The 18,609-nt window shown below is 33.2% G+C and overlaps 1 protein-coding gene across 8 annotated transcripts in view; it reads left to right on the top strand.

Moving 5' to 3' along the window:
* Positions 1–18,609, top strand: part of LOC126751528 (cadherin-99C) — a 418,338-nt gene that overhangs the window by 249,976 nt on the left and 149,753 nt on the right. The window contains exons 1-2 of one of the 8 annotated variants that reach the window (XM_050461863.1): positions 993–1,228; positions 7,256–7,595. The exons of 6 other annotated variants lie outside the window; for them this stretch is intronic. The gene's annotated coding sequence lies outside the window, so the exon portion shown is untranslated. Of the gene's footprint in view, positions 1–992; positions 1,229–7,255; positions 7,596–18,609 lie in introns of those variants that run through there. One more of the 8 variants, XM_050461865.1, reaches the window with a different exon arrangement.

The following is an 18,609-nucleotide window of genomic DNA, read 5'->3' as shown; positions in this document are numbered from 1 at the left end:
TAAAAAGATTTTTTTTCTGCCTGCCAATATTCGATTTTGCTTCGAATCAAAAAACCAGTTGGTCATTGCATGAAGGGCTGTGTGAAGAATATGCAGAGAAACTTTGATTTCAAGAAAAATTTGTTTCAAAAAACGCTCATGTTTCGAAACTATTTGCCGGGTCAAAAAATCGATTCTTATATTTCTATTAATTAACATTCTCTGGTATTATAGCTTATTTGATTCACATTCTGCAATAACCACAGCGTACTGTTACCAACAACAGCATTCTATAAATAGGGAATGTTAAAGAATAACCAGAGAAAGTTTATTTTGTTAAAAATTTTAGTTAACATTCTTTACTATTGTCGCTTCCTATTAGCATTTTACACAGCGATGAAATTTTACCTTACAGGTAATAGTCCCTACTTGTATGTTAAAGAATAACATTTACAGCACAGAATGTTAGTGAATATCAGTATTAATCAGAAAATGTTAATTTTGTGTTAACACGCGCTAAAAATTGTAGTTAACGGTCTTTTCTGTTGTCGCTTCCTGTTAACCTTTAGCATAACACTCCACAGTTAACTTGCAACTAGCATTCACAACTCATGCACTCGCAACAATATTTTCTATTTCGGTCTGATTAACAGTGAGAGCAAACGATCACCGGCGGTGCACCTGTTAATCCAAAACGAATCAAATAATCGACCAGCCAACAATCGAACCAGTTGGTCATGAAGCCAACCAGCCAACTAGCCAGCGAACTTACCAACATCAAACGCAACAAACGCCAAAACAGACAATTCAACCAGAGAACAAATACTCGTATACCTCCTCTGTCTAATCCTCTCATCACGTGTCTCACCGCTGTGTCAAACATTCGCTTAATTTTTGCTGTTTGCCATTATTCTAATGCCATTGCATTCCGCCGACTTTTCAGGTGTTGTATGTGCGCCAGTTAGGTCTGCATGTGTCTCTCGATGTCGACGCAATCCAGTGTTGAACGAACTTTTGTTGCGTCCAGTCAATGTGAACCGCAAGTGCTGTCTACCGTGTAAACGCCGTGTATTGTACTTACATACGCACGCACCTCTGTCATCGTTGTCGTGTTTATCCGAGCCTACGTAACTCGCTTGTCTTAGTGTTGTATGCGTGTTTGCTCGCCTGCTTCCTTGTTTGGGGCAGGTCTACAGCAGTGAAGTGAAAACAAGTTTTGCGCCCCGACTTCAACGCGTCCGCCTAGTTGGTAGGTGTTTTGGACTATCGTCGTAGTTGTTGTTGCCTTTATTATTGTTGTTGTTCTCTGATTGAACGCAGTCAGTTTACCTGCGGCTACTTGCAGCCGCTTGTTCGTTGCTAGCTCTCTTGCTGCTCTAAATTCGCCAGTGTATTCGGATTCGCACATTTTATTTGCATTGTTTGTGTTGCTGCAATTGTTGTTGCCATTATTGCTGCTAACTTGCAATCTGAGCCTTTTCGGTAGGGCTGCTCTTGTTGTTGCTGCTGCCGCTGCTACTGCTGAGTTTTGTGTTTTGTTCAACAGGTGAATTCAATTGAATGGAAATATGTCGCATTAGCTTAGTTGTTTTTGGTTTCGCCTTAAGTTGGCGGGCTATTAAATATGCCTATTCTTAAGCAAGTTAAAATGTGTTGTGCTTGTGTGGGTGTGCGTGTATTTGTTGGTGCGAGAAGTAATGGGATTAAAGCACTTGGTATCTGAGTAGTGTTTTGGAAGTAATTCTCAACTTGCTAGTGACAAATTTTGTGAACAAAAGTGAAAAGGGTTTAAAATAATTGTGTGCGAAATGAAAAAGTGATGAAAAAAACAAAATATAATACATAACAAAACCAAAAACAAGAAGATGTGCACAACAAATTTAATTTGCGGAGAGAGTTTCAGATGCTGAGTAGTTTAAAGCATGAGTCTAGAGGTGACAAAAAAAAATAATATTTTTAGATTACAGCGTAAATCGTTTTCAAAGGTTAAACATGAATTAAAAACAAGATAAAACGTAATTTCGGCTGCACCGAAGCTAATATACCCTTCACGGGTGCATTTCTTTTAGTAACTACATATGTGTCCAGTTTGTATGGAAGCTACATGCTATAGTTAACCGTTCTGAACAAGCTCTTCGGAGATTACATTGTTGCCTTAGAAAATAACCTGTGCCAACTTTTGCGAAGATACATTTTCAAATGTGAAAGTTTTCAATACAAGAACTTGATTCTGATAGTTCAGTTTGTATGGCAGCTATATACTATAGTGGTCCTATATCGGCCGTTCCGACAAATGAGCAGCTCTTGAAGAGAAAATGATGTTTGCAAAATTTCAAAACGACATCTTAAAAACTGAGGGACTAGATCGTATATATACAGACAGACAGACAGACGGACATGGCTAAATCAACTCAGCTCAACATACTGATCATTTATATATATACTTTTTATAGGGTCTCCGACGCTTCCTTCTGGGTGTTATAAACTTCGTGACAAACTTAATATGTTCAGAGTATAATAAAAATTTGATTATAATGTTACAAATTTTGCAAATTTGTGAACCCGAGAAAACTATGTACAACAATTAATTTATTCTGCGTTTTTTTAGTGTTTTAGTGGTGCTTTAAATACATTTTCGTAATTAATAGATAATAAGTTTAAATTATAGTCAATTAAGCAACAAAAAAGCTGAAATAAAAAAAATATTAACGAAATATTAACTTTTACTATTCATAATATTTCTTTACCTACATGGTTTAAGTGGAAGTAAATTTCAACAAATGCGTTGAATTAAAAATATTTTCGTTTAACGATTTTAAATTTTTTCTATTCCTAAAATAATAGAACCATAAATAATACTCGCTAAAAGTTGAAGTGAATGTTTCGCTGCAAATGTCAAATATTTCTACTTATAAAAAGCAAAAATGGAGTCTTGGTAAACGAAAACTCATTATTTAAAATTTAATTTATTTAAAATTAGTTAAATTAATAAAAAAAGTTATTGGATGAAAGTGAATGCATATAAATCTTGAGTGTCTTTTGAAAATTTCGCTTGGCGGAATCAAGAAGACATGTACTATATATCTGTGCGATATTGAGCATTTGAATCATTTTAATTATGCTTGCTTAATTTCTGGCATAAATATGTTAAAAAAATTAAATTTGAGTTAAAAAATGAATACGAAAGAATGATTCAAATTTTAATATTATCTAATTCAACAAAAAAACATTATTTAAAAAAATAAGTCATTAATTACGAAATTATTTTCCACTACACAAGTACAAAATCTATAAATAAATCTAAAATAAATTTTTAGAAGTCTGCTGACATACTTTGTTAAATCGATAAATCGACTTAGTTTGTTGTTATTTCAAGCAGGCCAGAAAAATCGTGAGTGAAATAAAATAACACTGTTCTTATTACTACAATTTTTGAAACGCATTCAGATAATATTTGAAATATTACAGTGTTCTACAATATTATCCCAAAATCTGCCTTAAGATGGTTTATATGCAAATATAAATATTTCAAGCACTTTTAATATAAACATAACTTTTTAAAAGACTGTTGTAGGAAAGTGGTCCTTGAGAATTAAATCCAATTGTGCTAGTCTAAGCTGCATATAGACCGCCTTTCCGTTTGGTTAAGCCTTGATTCAAACTTCTTACATTGTTCGTGAATAGTTTTACCAAAAACGTGCTTCCAATATATATATATATTTGCAAGACATAAAAATATGTATTTAAATGCAAAGAAAGTATCGCTAAAGTTTATTTAGTTTCACTTGTATTATTTTAGCAATTCAAACAGTAATACCACGAGCCTCTCCATGTGACTCTCTATGTCCGTGTGATGATACTCATTGCATATACTGCATGTCGATACTACACGCTGTAATGACCCACTTTACTAAACTATAAGAAATAAAAAATCACTGCACAAATGCCTTTCTCCTAACAAAAAATAAACCGAATGAATCACGCATTTATCAATAGATTCCAATAAGAAAATCGTTGCACTATACTAATGAAAAAGCTGCTAATACAACTGCAGTGCTTGAAAGTCCAACAAGAAAACAATAAAGAAATCGGACAGAAGAGCAAATACAAACTAAAATGGTAAACAAAAATAAAAAAAAATAGCAAGAATAAGAAAAAAACCTGCAACACGTCTACGCAACGCCAGAGCAACGCGCATGCGCAGACAATTTGCACGAGCCAACAGCCAACTAAACGCTGCACGCTAATGACATATGCAGCATAGCGGTCGAGACACTGTCATGGCCACCGGTCGTTGCTTGCCGTCATTCCGTTGGCTTTCTAACTGGATGTGGGCTTATGGCAGGCAACGCAACGTATTTGCTATTGAAGGTGTGCGTACGCGCTTTCTAACAGTACATGCGTACATTTGCCAAGTGCGCGAAAAAAGCACTTTACCGGAAGAATAAACAAATACAGAAAATCCGTTATTGAGCAAATTATCGTTGAGTCTGTGCGGCGACTGCTTCATCTTATCTGCACCGACCAACTTGAGAAAACGCAATCAAGCCTTTGCTTTTGTATATTTTCTATTGTTGTTGTCTGGACCACAACCATTGCACTGTATTATCATTTATGTGCATTGTTTTTCTTTCAACCGCCATTTTTCCTGCGCTGCCGGCTGCTGCAATTGTTTATCTGACGTTTTTCCATTTGGCGGCGCAACAGTTGACCTCATTTCCTTCGACTGCCACTTGCTTACTGCCGCGCCGCCGGTGCTCGTGCTGCTTTTGTGCCGTTAACCAACAACCAGCTTCATGTGGCGGCAAAAACGATAGCAAGAACAGCTGTGGTTGCACAGATACCCAGGCGTTGCAAACGGATTTCGTTGCCACAGGCTGCCAAAAACATACATACATACATATTTTCAAACCCCATAAATAATGCAAAGCCACACTGTCTCAACGCCGCAGCAAAGCTATCTTTGTTGTCTCATCTCTCTCCACCACCCCCCACTTAACACTGATGGCGCTGTTAATTTGTTGCAGAAGTTGCCAGACAACTTTTACTTAACTGCAGTCAATAGTTTGCCAATTTTTATTGTAATTTTGTTTTTATTATTTTTTGTTTATTTTTTTAGTTTTTACTTCTGCTGCCTTTTGCTTTATTTCTCATACTCGAGTCAAACGCTGTCAACAATTTCGTGGAATTTCTTTTGGCTGTTTAAAAGTTTGCTATTTTCGGCATTCTCATAGCTTCTTTCGATACGGCCACACCGTGTGGGTGTCTGTCTGTCACACACTAATGAAATTCAAATTTCCATTACAAGTGGAAAATATTGATTTTCATGGAAATGTGGATTTTCGTCTTCACTTTTGCTTGAAAAAAAGTGAAATTTTTTATATAATAACAAGCTTTCGTTAGATGTTGTGGCTGTTGTTGCATAGCCAAACCCATTTTCGCGCACAACGCGACGCTCATCTTCGCAGCGACTCAATTTTTCAAATTGTGGTAATTAAAATTTTTGTGAAAATAATTTATTTTTCTACAATTGTGTTTTCTGTCAGCGTTTCGATTTGCCGCTTTTGCGAATAAATCATATAGAGAAACAATAAAATTTGTAAACATTTAATGTATTTGCAATTTACGGACTTAATACCATTGAAACAAAGCTCAGAAAAAAAGTTTCTGTACCCAATTTAGAGCAGTCCGAGAGTGAAAGTCTAAATAAGGCGAATTTTGTGAATTAAAATAAAAAACAACAATGTCAGTTGTACTAAGTAAAAGTTCTGAAGATGGATATTAAATATATTTGGGTTACATGCGATCTCCAAAAGCACTTAAATAAATATTGTTACCGTGGAATAAACTTAAAACGGTTTTTAGATTAGGTAAGGCTCTATATGTAGCTGCATGATCCCAGGATCCTGGTGGTCTCAAATACTTTATATATGATAATTATTCTTCATTTATATATTCTAATATTCTTTTATGACGAGAACTATTCTTTCATAAACTGGTTTTAATAAAGATATCCTAAAATTTTGTTGTGAAATCCGAGCTACCGGTGCCTTATTTCAAATTTATGAACACGACATGCTAGTTCTAATTTTGGTAAAGATATGTTGTATATTTGGTAGATCAACTATATCCCATTTTATTCTAGTAATTAACAGTTCGCTTCTGACCAATTTTAAGATCCCAGAATTCAGTGAAAAAATAAAAAAGAATGTTGATTATTGCATCCAGGCTTAGTGTTATCAGTTCAACTTAGTTACTTCTTTAAGGAGGATTAAACTATGCTGATGAAGGGGTTAAATTAATCGCCGAATTAGTGAAAACATCACTTTTCCTTAATTTTAGATATTTGATAGAGTAAACAATATTAAAATTTCTTTGAAAATGCCAATGGCTTTAAAGATTTATCGAAGTTGCTTTCTTTTCTCCTAAAAAGCTAAACAAAGTTAATAAACCAAATGCTTGTTCCTTTATTAAAATAAAACTAAATAAACAGTAAATATATTTTCATTAAAATACATAGAATCATAACACGAAGAGATAGTGTTTCTTATCAAAACCACACATCGAATACTCTCAAATCGGTCAATTTTCATCAATTATTGACTTAAATAAAAAACAAAACAATTTAGAAATTACGCTCCCAAATTGGTGACCTAATTATCACCATTAATAATCCAAACCCTAAAGTCGAAAACACTCAAATTACAACAAAGAAAGAAGTAGTGAGACAAATCATACCTCAAAATTTCATTATCAACCCTTCTGCTATGACAACCGAAATTCTTGAGCACTTTTTATCATGCAACAGGCGCCAAACACTGTATGTGTCGTCTATTTTATCGCCTATCTTACATAATATGTGTGACTGTATGTTCGTATACATGTGAAAAATACTCATAGGTATTAAAATAATTAATGTGTATATAAAAGACCTGCTGTGCATGACCAAAGAATTAACATTTCTATTTATATGCACTTGTATATGTTTGTATGTATAACTATGTTAATAAGTAATGCAGAATAAATGTGGCTCAAAAGTAAAACGATAAAGAAGGGCTTATGAAGAATGTGAGTAATTTTCGGTGAGATTTCTAATGAAAATGTATTAACATAAGTTAATAGAAATGCACCAATGTGTTTGCCATATTCATGTGCGTGTGTATGCATAGACGTTTAGACCATTTTCATCCCATTGAACTTTAGATTTATATTCAATAAACTTGCCTTAAGCTAACTTTATTTCCTCTTATTTATAAATATTTTATATTTCTTTCAGTGCAACCGCTTCTCTTCTATATAATTGCAATAAAAAATATTTACATGTATACATAAGTTAAAAAATATAAATATATGCAGTGTTCGGTTGAGAAGTTTAATCAAAATAAATATTCAAATCTTGTAAAATAATTATCAGCTCTGCTGTCATCCGTCGCGAATGTTTCTTATAAAAATATAAGTGTGGTTGCAATAAAATAAATAAATAATAAAAATAAATAAAAGAGTGTTTGTCAAAGTGTTCAAGTGTGCTAAAACAACAAACAAACTGACTACAACAACACATGCGTCTTGGATTAAATGGATTAAGTCTACAACTAAAGTTATATATTTCTTGACTGGTGAGTAGATAAGAAAATTTAATATTGACAATAAATTTAGAATATATGAATTTGTTTGTATGTGTTTTTCGGCTAATACCACTGTTTCGGTAGAAATAAATTTGCAAAAGCGTATATATTTATGTGTAAACAAAAACATGTGTAGGAATATTTATTTAGGTTCTCGAAGCTTTTATTGCTTTCAGCATTTCCTGTTCTTAGAACACAGTGAGCTAAGAATATGCAAATTAGTAGGCTCAACGATTTTAAGAAAGCACCCACAACAATTATTTAGTATTCGTTTTTCTACTAGCTTACGTAAGTATGACCTATACATGACGTTACGTAACGAATAAGAGTAACGACGAGTTTTTATTATTTATGTCATTTCCCAACGAAAATGTTACGTATAAAATTACTGCTTCAATGTAAGGCCTGTTTAAAAACCAAGAACTTTTGTTCAAGTTTATTGAGTTAATATAATTAAAAATAAATTATATTAAAAAACTAATTTATTCATGATAATCCCGAAATTTCGGGAAAGTTTTGAAATATGGAAAATGTTCGTGATCAAATATGAATTGTATTGATACATATGTATGTATCTGACAATTTCGGGATCCCGAAAATTTCGGTATTATATGTATCTGAATTTTTTTATAATATCTAACTATAACAGTTTAATTATATTGTGTTAAAGTAAAAATTAAAATTTTCGGGATTATATATGAATTTTATTTTATTATAATAATCATAGTTCAGACACTCATTTCGAGTGAAGTGTGAACATTCCGTAATTTCGGGATTAAAACCTGACACCTGCGGGAAACCAAAATTTTCTTAGCCATATATGAAGCATAGTATTGTGTTTGGCTGACTAATATTTTTATATATACATACATATGTACATATGTATGAAGCCTAATTCTATAGCTTGTAGAGCGTCACATGACAACATAAAAATAAAAATATTTTGCCTCAACCTTTGTGTATACATCTAACATAATCAAACGTGTGAGCAGAAACGAGAAAACTATGAAAACTCTACCAATAAAACAATTATAATTTTAAATTTGTTTTCTTTATTCAATTTCGGTAATTCCAAAATTTCGGGATTTTGAATAGACAATTTCGGGATCCCGAAAAATTCGAAAATTATATATAGATATTATATATAACACAATTATTAGCTTGTCTTCTTTAATTGAAAAATTAATAGTTTATAAATAGGGGAATCCTAAATATAGGCAATAAAGGATGCCAATATTAACAGCCTTGCGAAGACACGCACTTAAAGCTTAAACGTTTTTAGTTTTGAATTTATAATTTATTGCATTGAATAGCAGACAATTTTGGGAAAAGGTGTCAAGATTTTAAGGGAAAGCGTGTGGCCATCAGCTTATGACAAATCAATTCCAAAATCCGCAAACCAGATCAAAGTTAATTAACTCATCATAATAAAATAAAATTATAATAATTATAAAGTCAATTAAGCTAAGCGCGAAATAGAAGTAGCGAACAGGGAACTGAAAAACAATGTCACAAAAATTGAATGGCGCTAAAAGAGCGCGAGCATCACGTCATAACTGTGTCGTTGCATTTAACGCTTATTTCCTGCACTCAATGGAGACGGTAGCTAGAAGGTGTTTATAGTGCTTGCCAAAATTGCTCATCCAAATCGCGCCATTTGAGAATTTTGCATATCTTGATAGTTGTTTGACTTTTATTTACATTTTTTTAATTTTTATTATTTTTTCTTATATCAAAATCAGCTTAAGTAGCCAGAATGAAAAATAGATATCACAAAATGGTGGATTTTGGATTTTTTACTATTTTTGAATTCTCTCGTTTTGCTTTTTGTATACTAGTGATAATGATGGTTTATATTGGCCTTCAAAATTTCGTATACACAATATTTTATCTGATGACAAATTTATTCAAATTGAGAAAATTTAACAAAAACCCAAATTAGTTATTGTTGTTGTATAATATTGGCGTTAGGTGTACAAATTATATTTACAAACTTGTCTTCTGTGCTACAAACAAGCTGGTTCGCAAGTGGTTGCTGAGTCAAGTGCTTACGAGCGCAAGCTGTACGAAGATGTGTTGGCTTTTTGAGTTTTATTTTTTGTTATATATTTTATTCAAAATCAATTTAAATTTGTTCTATGGCGCCTTTTCAATCGTTAAATTCTTTAAATTGCATTCATTAGGCATTAAATTGTGCCACTTAGCTATGGTTTCGCCCACAAAATTTTTCTTAGATATATGCTTTGAGCATATTTTGATACTTAAACCTGCTTTAAGTACAATTAGACTATACTGAAAACACTAATCTATCTATTAAGAGGTGTTCAGTGTGGATTTACTTCGTTAACTAGGCTGCACTAGCAGCCTAAAAGACGTCTTGAGACGTCAGTCTCAAGAAGAAGAGAATACTAAGTAAAAATTTTAAGACAAAAGTTTTAAATAAAAAAAATTCAAGAAATAATTTTCAGAAACCTTAAATATAAATTCACCTTCACTCTTTTTTAAAATTTTGACAACATATTTTGTATCAATTATAGCTTTACCGCTTCAACGCCAACCATTTGTAAGTTCTAATAAATTCAATTACCAACCGACTCATCGGTGGCGTCGGCGTCGGCGATGGTAAAGATAACTGAAAACATAACTAAATTATACAATTCCATGAAATCATTCAAAAGTGAAATTTCCATTTTTTATTTTTATCATTATTAATTTTTTTTGTATCTGCCGTTCTCTTTTTGGGTTGTTCTCATTTGCTCCTTCACTTCAGCTTTCGAAGATGACTGCTTTTTACGTTCAGTGCAGCTTATCTGGCAGTTGGTTTGGAGGTCACTCCGTCATTATAAGTAATAAGCAACCACTCAAAATTCATTGTATATCATTGCTGCTGATCTCTTTCAAATCCACATATAAGCGTATGTGAAAGTGTTATTGTGTTTGTACTTTAAAAGGAACTTGTTGAAGGTATCTTTGTGCAACAGTTTCTCCGTTGTTAGGTACTTTATTTTTCTTATTTTTGTTTTGTGCTACACATTGAGTGCTTTCAGTTGCTTGATTCTATCGCCTTTTCAAAATATTTGATGTTTTTCCAACTAGACTTGTCAGAAGAAGAGAGTTATCTCTACTGCTTATCTACGAAAATTGAATTTTTATAAAGACTGATGGTATTTGTATAGAAAGTTATACGTTGCTTATGAAAATAATAACAAAAAGTTTAATATATAAATTGGCGAAGTCTGTTTTTTAACAATTAAGGCTTACAAATTATGAGAAACATTGATAATTAAAAAAATCTAAGAAATTTAAACGTAAAAAAATTGCTTACTAAAATAAAAAGGTTGCATATTTTATAATAATATATAAAAACTCTACAAATATTAAACCGTATTTTATTATTATAAATATTTTTTCAACATATTATACTTATTGAGCAACACAAGCTTAAAGAATTTTTCAATCGACTTCATTTTTATATACAAAATTATGCAAAAAGTAATGGAAAATCATTTTCTCACATTTCTTTAACTATTTCCGTTTCTTGTGAACTCATTCAAATCACTTCACCGGAACTTCTTCAGGTTAACAACTTTGTTCCTTCAACTCAAGCAGCGCAAGTTCGTGTCTTAAGTCTTTTATGTTCTCCCAACTTTTGCGTGACTCATCTCAATAACGTATTGCATAAATTATATTCTTTCCCCGGGAGAAGAACGTATATTTTTACAAATTATATTAATTTTATCTTGACTGCTTAGCCATAGCATTAATTTTTTTTCTGCTTTCAGCAGCTGCCCGCATGACTTTCATATAATTTTTTCAGTCTGTATACAGCAAAACAGTTAATAAGATATACAGTTTATTACATATAAACAAGTATTCAAGTAAAAGCATATTCTTTGTATGCGCTGTTCATATTTCATAGAATTTTTGAAAAGCAATATATTGTAATTGAGCGTCAATCAATATTTTACAGTTAGGCAGGTTGTTGCGCTACGCAAACTTATCTAATTCTTTCATTGTTTTAGGTCGAGAAGCTTGTAAGATTGCTTAAGTCAACTATAAACTAAACATATTAAAACTTTAGAACCACACTCAAGGTTAACGAAAGAAAGAAATGTAATAAAGAGAAAAACAAATTAATTAAGAACTTTGAAAACTACTTAGCTGTATATGCGATATTGTAATATATAATTTACTTAAAAATTGAATTGAATTAAAGTACCAAAAAGTGGCAAAACTGTAAAAATATTAAAATCTGTGCTGCAATTTGTTACTTTAACTTTAATATCTGCCAATATTAGTATATTAATAATATTTCGACTGGCGCCCTGTTGTTAACTCGGCTATAATCACGTAAGCGGTGTCTACGCCAATTAAGAAGAAGAAGAAGATTTTTCACACAAGAACTTATTTCTAAGTGATGACAACTCTGGTTTAAGAAAAATTATATTAACATTTGCCGAATCTATTTCCCTAAACGTCATCCTTTAATTGGATAACCATATTATGTTATTTTAATACTAAAAAATACATTGAACACTTAATGTAATTTCACATACGACTACTTAGTTTTCAACACATTTTTTTAACACTTCAAAATAATTATATGTCCAAAGTAGAACGATTTTTTAATTGAGCAACAATAACAAAATATCTTAAGAATGAAAGTAGCCAACAACAATTATTTCACACGCGGTAAATCTATCCAACTTTTATTCTAATTAGTTAGAGTTATCTAAATATCTGCTCCTCAATTAATGGCGGCAATAATAATAAATACTTTACGAAACAATGGCAACTCGCTGACTTGAGGAAAAAGACAGCGTAATTGTGGGAAAAGCTGAAACAATTCACCGACTTGAACTACTATGTTTATATGTGACAATATGGTTCAACGTCGACCAGTTGCTTTTCTTAGTTCGCCTGCCGCCCGTCTAGTCACCAATACAAATATACTCACATATTCACAATCATATTTCGTTGGCGCAATTAGTAAATTACAAATGTAATTACGCAGAATGGTTGCGAGTGTTTATCTATTTGCATTCTATTGTTAATATCTACTCTATTTTATTGGCTGCCATTAGAGTCTAAACCAGCAAGCGCCAGTTTCATTGTTGTGTTTTCACGGTTTTTGAATTTTTCACAAAATTTTCTATTGTTTCGTGTGCCACCTGCATAATAAAAGCCTAATTTTTAATATGCTGTTTACTGAACTGTTAATTGGCTTACTGTATATTAGAGATAATCATCACACCAGATATATAACACAATAACATTAACATAAATGCAGCTTTTGTGATATATTATAAACAAAAAAAAGCTAAAAACAAATTATCTTGTTTACTTTTATTAACACTGAACATGCACCTCTCAGTTTCAAATATTCATACAATTCTGACAATACATACTCAATCAATCACTTTCTATTAGGTAAATTTTTATTTTTTTGCAATAACAACATTTGTTTGAAACTAGTTACTAATGCTCGTGACTTGAACCGCATATTTCATATATTTCAATTCATGTTTATATACTTGCAACCAGTTGCTACAGAGTATTATAGTTTTGTTCACCTAACGGTTGAACGTATAACCTAAAACTAAACGAGATAGATATAGGGTTATGTACTCGTATATATAAATTATCAGGATGACGAGAAAAGTTGACATCCGATTGACTATCTGTCTGTCCGTCCAGCCGTCGGTCAGCCCGTGCAAACTGTAACTTGAGTAAAAATTGAGATATTTCGATGAAACTTGATATGTAAGTTTCTTAGTACAAAACAAAATTCGAGTTTGTAGATTCGAGCTCGTAATCGGATAACTGCCATGCCCACAAATCGCCATTAACCGAAAACGTATAAAGTTTCATAACTAAGCAATAAATAAAGATTTAAAATTGTAATTTGACGCAGCGTATCGAAGTACCAAGAGGCACCTGTGGGTAAACAATCTTGGAAAAGTGGGAGTGGCCCCGCCCCCCTAATAGGTTTAATGTGCATATCTCCTAAACCACTTAAGCTACAACAACCAAATTTATTGAGTCTAAATATTATAAGAATTTCTACCGGCAGTGTGACAAATGAATGAAATCGGAGGATAACCCCGCTCACTCTCTATATACCGGTACTGTTAAAAACTACTAAAATCGCGATAAATCCATAACTAATTACGCCAGAGACATAAAATTTTAATACCGAGCTGGTATAAGAAAGCTTTACGAGAGACGGTGTGAAAATTGGACGATGAGCGTGGCACCGCCCACTTTTTGGTAAAATCCCACATCTCGGGACCTGACTGACCGATTTCGTATAAATTTCGTACTTGGCAGTCTTCTTACATTCTAATATCACATTGTGAAATTTGACGAAATCAATTTTAAATTCCACCTGATTCGTTCAGTTTCCAGTACATAAATCAAGAAGGAAATAATATAACACAGTAAAACTTTGCACGAATAACTTCTTTAGTGTGTGCCGCTTTATGACCAACATTTTTTCTAAATCCAATAAAAAATGGCCAAGCCCCTAGGTACCGAATATTTAAACCCCGGCACCTACAGTTGACTTTTGATCGAAAATGTCGCTCTATGCGTGTGATATATAATTGAAACTCAGGGATACTACTTCTCTGACAGTGGTATGTATGTAATTAATACCGTTTAAAGCATATTTTCAACACTACTTTGGTTTTATTTTCTTTTCACAGTACTATTATTTATCACGTTAGCTGCGCTCGAACAGTCAATGCAACTCTGCTACCATTATTTAACGAACCAAATGGTGCACTCACTATTTCTTCTACACAACGTTATTGCTACAAAAAACCACGAAATGCTGCGCTTTTAGTCAATTGTGCATGAGGTGACCTTAACATTTGCCTTTGTTGCTCTTTTTCTACATATTCGCCTCTGGCTGTCTTTGTCTGTATGTCGATCCCCTGCAACAATTCCAACCACTTTTAATTGACATTAAAATGTTTCAGCATTTTGACCACAAATGGCACGCTGAGCAAAATTGGCATGGAAACAATGTCGGCGAAGGAAAATAGCCGCGAGGAGAACCGCCAGCGAGCGTAGCGAGTGACAGGTGAACACGCTGCGCACGGCGGTGGGCCATGGCGTCATTTCGTGGTTGCGCATTTTTACGACTATTTTTGCTCGCCTCGCTTTATGGCTGCGACATATATTTTATTGGCTGCACGTTGCAACGGGAATTTAGGTCGCGCACTTATATACACAAAAATCTATGTGCATATGTGTGTCTTTTTGCCGATTTTGGCGGTACTACTAGGCAAGTGTTTGTGTGTTGAGTTCACATCCTTTGTTATAATTGTTATTTTTGTTTTATTTTTTTTTGTAAATTTTCGGCGAATTTTTCGGGCCGGTTCGTGCCTGGACGACTGCTTTTGACAATTCTGGCTAGTGGGTGCCGGACGCAGCAGCGTGTGGCATGCCTCTTGTAGCCGCTATATATAAATTTATTGTATGTGTGTGTAAAACTAAAGCGCATTAGCATAAAAGTGCATGTATGTGTGTGCATTTAAATGATTCCAACTGTTTAATGGCCACCTTGCCCACTGGCGGTAGCGCTTGCACTTCGGCTGTCGTTCGCTGCCGGGAATGCATTTGCATACCCGTTGCGCGCAAATTGGGGTCAACTGCGATTAAATGCCACTTTATTGCAACGGCTCAAATGCCGAAAAACACAGCTCGGCGTCGAAGTTAAGTGTGCGCAGCTGGCAAGCGCAGTTATTGTCAGGTTCCCAGTAGTCGTTGCAGCTCCTTGGCAGTTAGGAGAGGCACACTGTTTTGCGTATTCCTACTAAGGCAGGTATTCCCTCTCTCATTGATGAACGCTTCGCATTCGCTGCTAATCAATAAAATTAATAGAAATATTAAGGAACTGCTCGCTTTTATACACTTTTATGCTTGCATATTTAGTTTGTTAGTGCTTTGATTTTTTACTCCTTACTATTTAATTTCCATTTTTTCTACTCGAAGTTGTTACTCGTTGTTGCTTTAGAAGCTGGTAAGATCGAGATTATTTTTATGACTGTAATAAAATGTAGATTAAACAGAATATCTGTCTCTAATTTCTTTTTGATTTACAACCGTCTGATGCTGTGGACTTTTTTTTATCAAATAAGTGGATTTTTAATAGAATTTTAATAAGAACGGTGTCTGTTGGAAGTCGTTTAATGACGTACACGGATCGCAGTGACAAGACATTGCACATGATGATAAGATGTTGCATAATGAGTACATGCTATGAGTATGGTGTCATCAAATAAAACATGATTTAAGGCAACACTAAATAGAAATTTAATAAAGCCTATGAGAACCGTTAGAATTTTATCGTATTTAAATAAGAAAAATGTCGCTTAACTGCGAGGTACTTCGAGCTAATTGTACAAACTTATCTTGGTATTTAAAATAGACCATAAATAACCTGCTTCAGCGACCTTTTAACAAATACTTTGAAAACTGAGTTTAGAAAATGGAGAAACTGATTTGATTAAAGTTAAGGTGCAAAGGAAGAATGAATGTATATGTTACCAAAGTAGACAGAAATCTGAAATCGGTTTAAAAAGGCACAGTTGCTTAAGCTACTACTACTAATAAATACAATCTAATTATAGTTTAATACGAAATTAATAACTTTTGAAAATATATCTTAAGACTAAATGTTTGTTTCTGTATTTTATTTGTTTTTTTAGTAGACCGAGGGAAGTACATATATTGAACGAGATCTTACCGGTGTCAATCGAATCTACGTAATGTGTCAGATCGTTTTTGTCGCAGAAAAGATCATATGCTTCGCTGTGTCGGCCGAAAAAAGTGTCCGAGTCAATGTCCATGGATGTGTGTAAACGAATGTGTTGATAAATTAAGTGTAAAACGCTTGATTACAGTCATATCAAATGAAGGTTGACTTGATCATAGCGCGCAGGATCCCTCAGTAATCGAATGATTCCTTTCTGGTGTGGCGACTATCCTTTATGTTATATAAGGTATTTTAGGGCTGCGATGTTGTGGTGTGTTATGTTGTCTTGATGCATGAATGTGATGTATTGTGGTGTGTTGCAGTACTCTTCTATTTAGGAAACCAAAACTGAAACTATTTTCGAAACTGATATTGATTTCATTCCAAGGTCTCTTTCACTTTTTCAATTTATTTATTAATGCGATGTACCGACGTAGTAAAGTTATAAATAATCTATAAAAATATATACATTTTATCCAGTTATTTTTACTTTTTAGTTTGCAATTTTGCAAAAAAAATTAACTTGGAATTGAACGCACACCCTAATGTACCTATGTAGGTAACTTTTTAGGTGAAATCAGACATTTTTTTGTATTTTTCGTTTTATTCACTTGTTATTTTACTTCTCGTAACCTACATTCCGCACTTAATTATTTTCACAAAAAAATTAAAATATGTTAAGAAGAAAATAAAACAAAATGTCAAATTAGCACTTTTGCGCCCAAATTGCTGTTTAATGGGTTTCACCGCCTATTATAGCTACAATATTAAGTACACTCACATATCTATGTACATTTACATATTTACCTATGTACATATGTACGAGCAAGCGGCACAGTTAGCGGCAGCAACAATTATTTCAATTATAAGCAACTCATATTCAAGAAGTACGTGTCAGCGCACATAACCAAAATGGGTCAGATAATACTCTTACTTGGTAGAAAAAATACAAAAACAATAACATATTAACATGTACATATAAAATTGATGCAAGTGGATATGTAAGTCTTTGGAGACTGTGCTGGCGCCGCCTCTCTCCGATTTTATCAGCATCACAACTGAGTTCTTGCGCTGCTTTCACTTACAGCTTCTACAGGTTTTGTCTTTTAATAGTATTTATGGGAAAATAGTAGTTAGGTTTAGACATACACATACCTAAATGTCTGTAGCGCTGCTGGATTCATGTTTAGGCTTAATTAAATTTTATGCTGCTTTAGGCAGAAACTCCCAAGCGTAAGGTAGAAAGAAACGAAAAGTATGAGATATTATTGCTTTCTTTCCTCAGGCTCAAGATTAATTAAGACCTTCCAGCCTATCATAGCTGGCATTAAGTGTCTTATTTATATGAAATATGGTTTATAAAAACAAAAATAGAAAAAAATTCAATCTTGACTTCCTCCGCTTCGCATTTCGTTTAATACTTCCTCTCGGTGCCTTTACTCTTTTCATATGCTTTCCTATTCTTTGCGTTTTTTTCTTTCAATAATATTTTATTATTTTTTATTTATTACTACTTAAGCATTACCAATCATGTTTGCAATACAAACCAGCATGTTCAACATTTTTTATTTTACTATTCACAAATTGCAACTAAGCACTAATCAGCTATTAATAGAATAAAGAAAAAAATAGAAAAAAATCCGTTGCGCCGCGAGTTCATTCACTTGGCTTGTGCTTGCGTGCTGATTTACTGCTGGCTGTTATTGCTTTTGTTGGCTGCCAGGAGCCACTGAGCAATTTTCGCTACTTGAATTGCCACATAATTCCCACAAATACAACAACAACTTCACTAAAATTAAAGCATTTCGGCAATTGGTCAGCAGTTTGAGCTTCTGATTGTTCACTTTTTTTATTTGCTTCTTCGCCGGCTTTATTTCCTCACTTATTTTGTAATCTATACCCATTTTTTGGCTACGTTCTTACTCATGTAAGAGCTTTTATGAGCAACGATTGAGCTGTTCCCTGTTTAAGTTGCTTACACAATCGAATATCGAGCGATTTCTGGAATTGTGTACACTGATGCGGAATTTCCGCAGCTTAGTTTTTATATTTTTTGTAATTTTTCTATATTTTTTATGAAGCAGTTTTTCAATCTACTCATTTTCCTTTGACTTTTTATATAACTTATTTTTATTCTGTTGCCTCAAGCTTATTTATTGGGCGCTTAAAATGTTTTTCTTTATTTTATAAAAGCCACCGTTGCGAATTGTATTTTCTTTCTTTCTATTTTTTTTTTGATAT

The sequence above is a fragment of the Bactrocera neohumeralis genome, chromosome 2 (assembly GCF_024586455.1).
Source record: "Bactrocera neohumeralis isolate Rockhampton chromosome 2, APGP_CSIRO_Bneo_wtdbg2-racon-allhic-juicebox.fasta_v2, whole genome shotgun sequence".
NCBI lineage: Eukaryota > Metazoa > Arthropoda > Insecta > Diptera > Tephritidae > Bactrocera > Bactrocera neohumeralis.
This window is presented reverse-complemented; position numbering and strand designations above follow the sequence as displayed.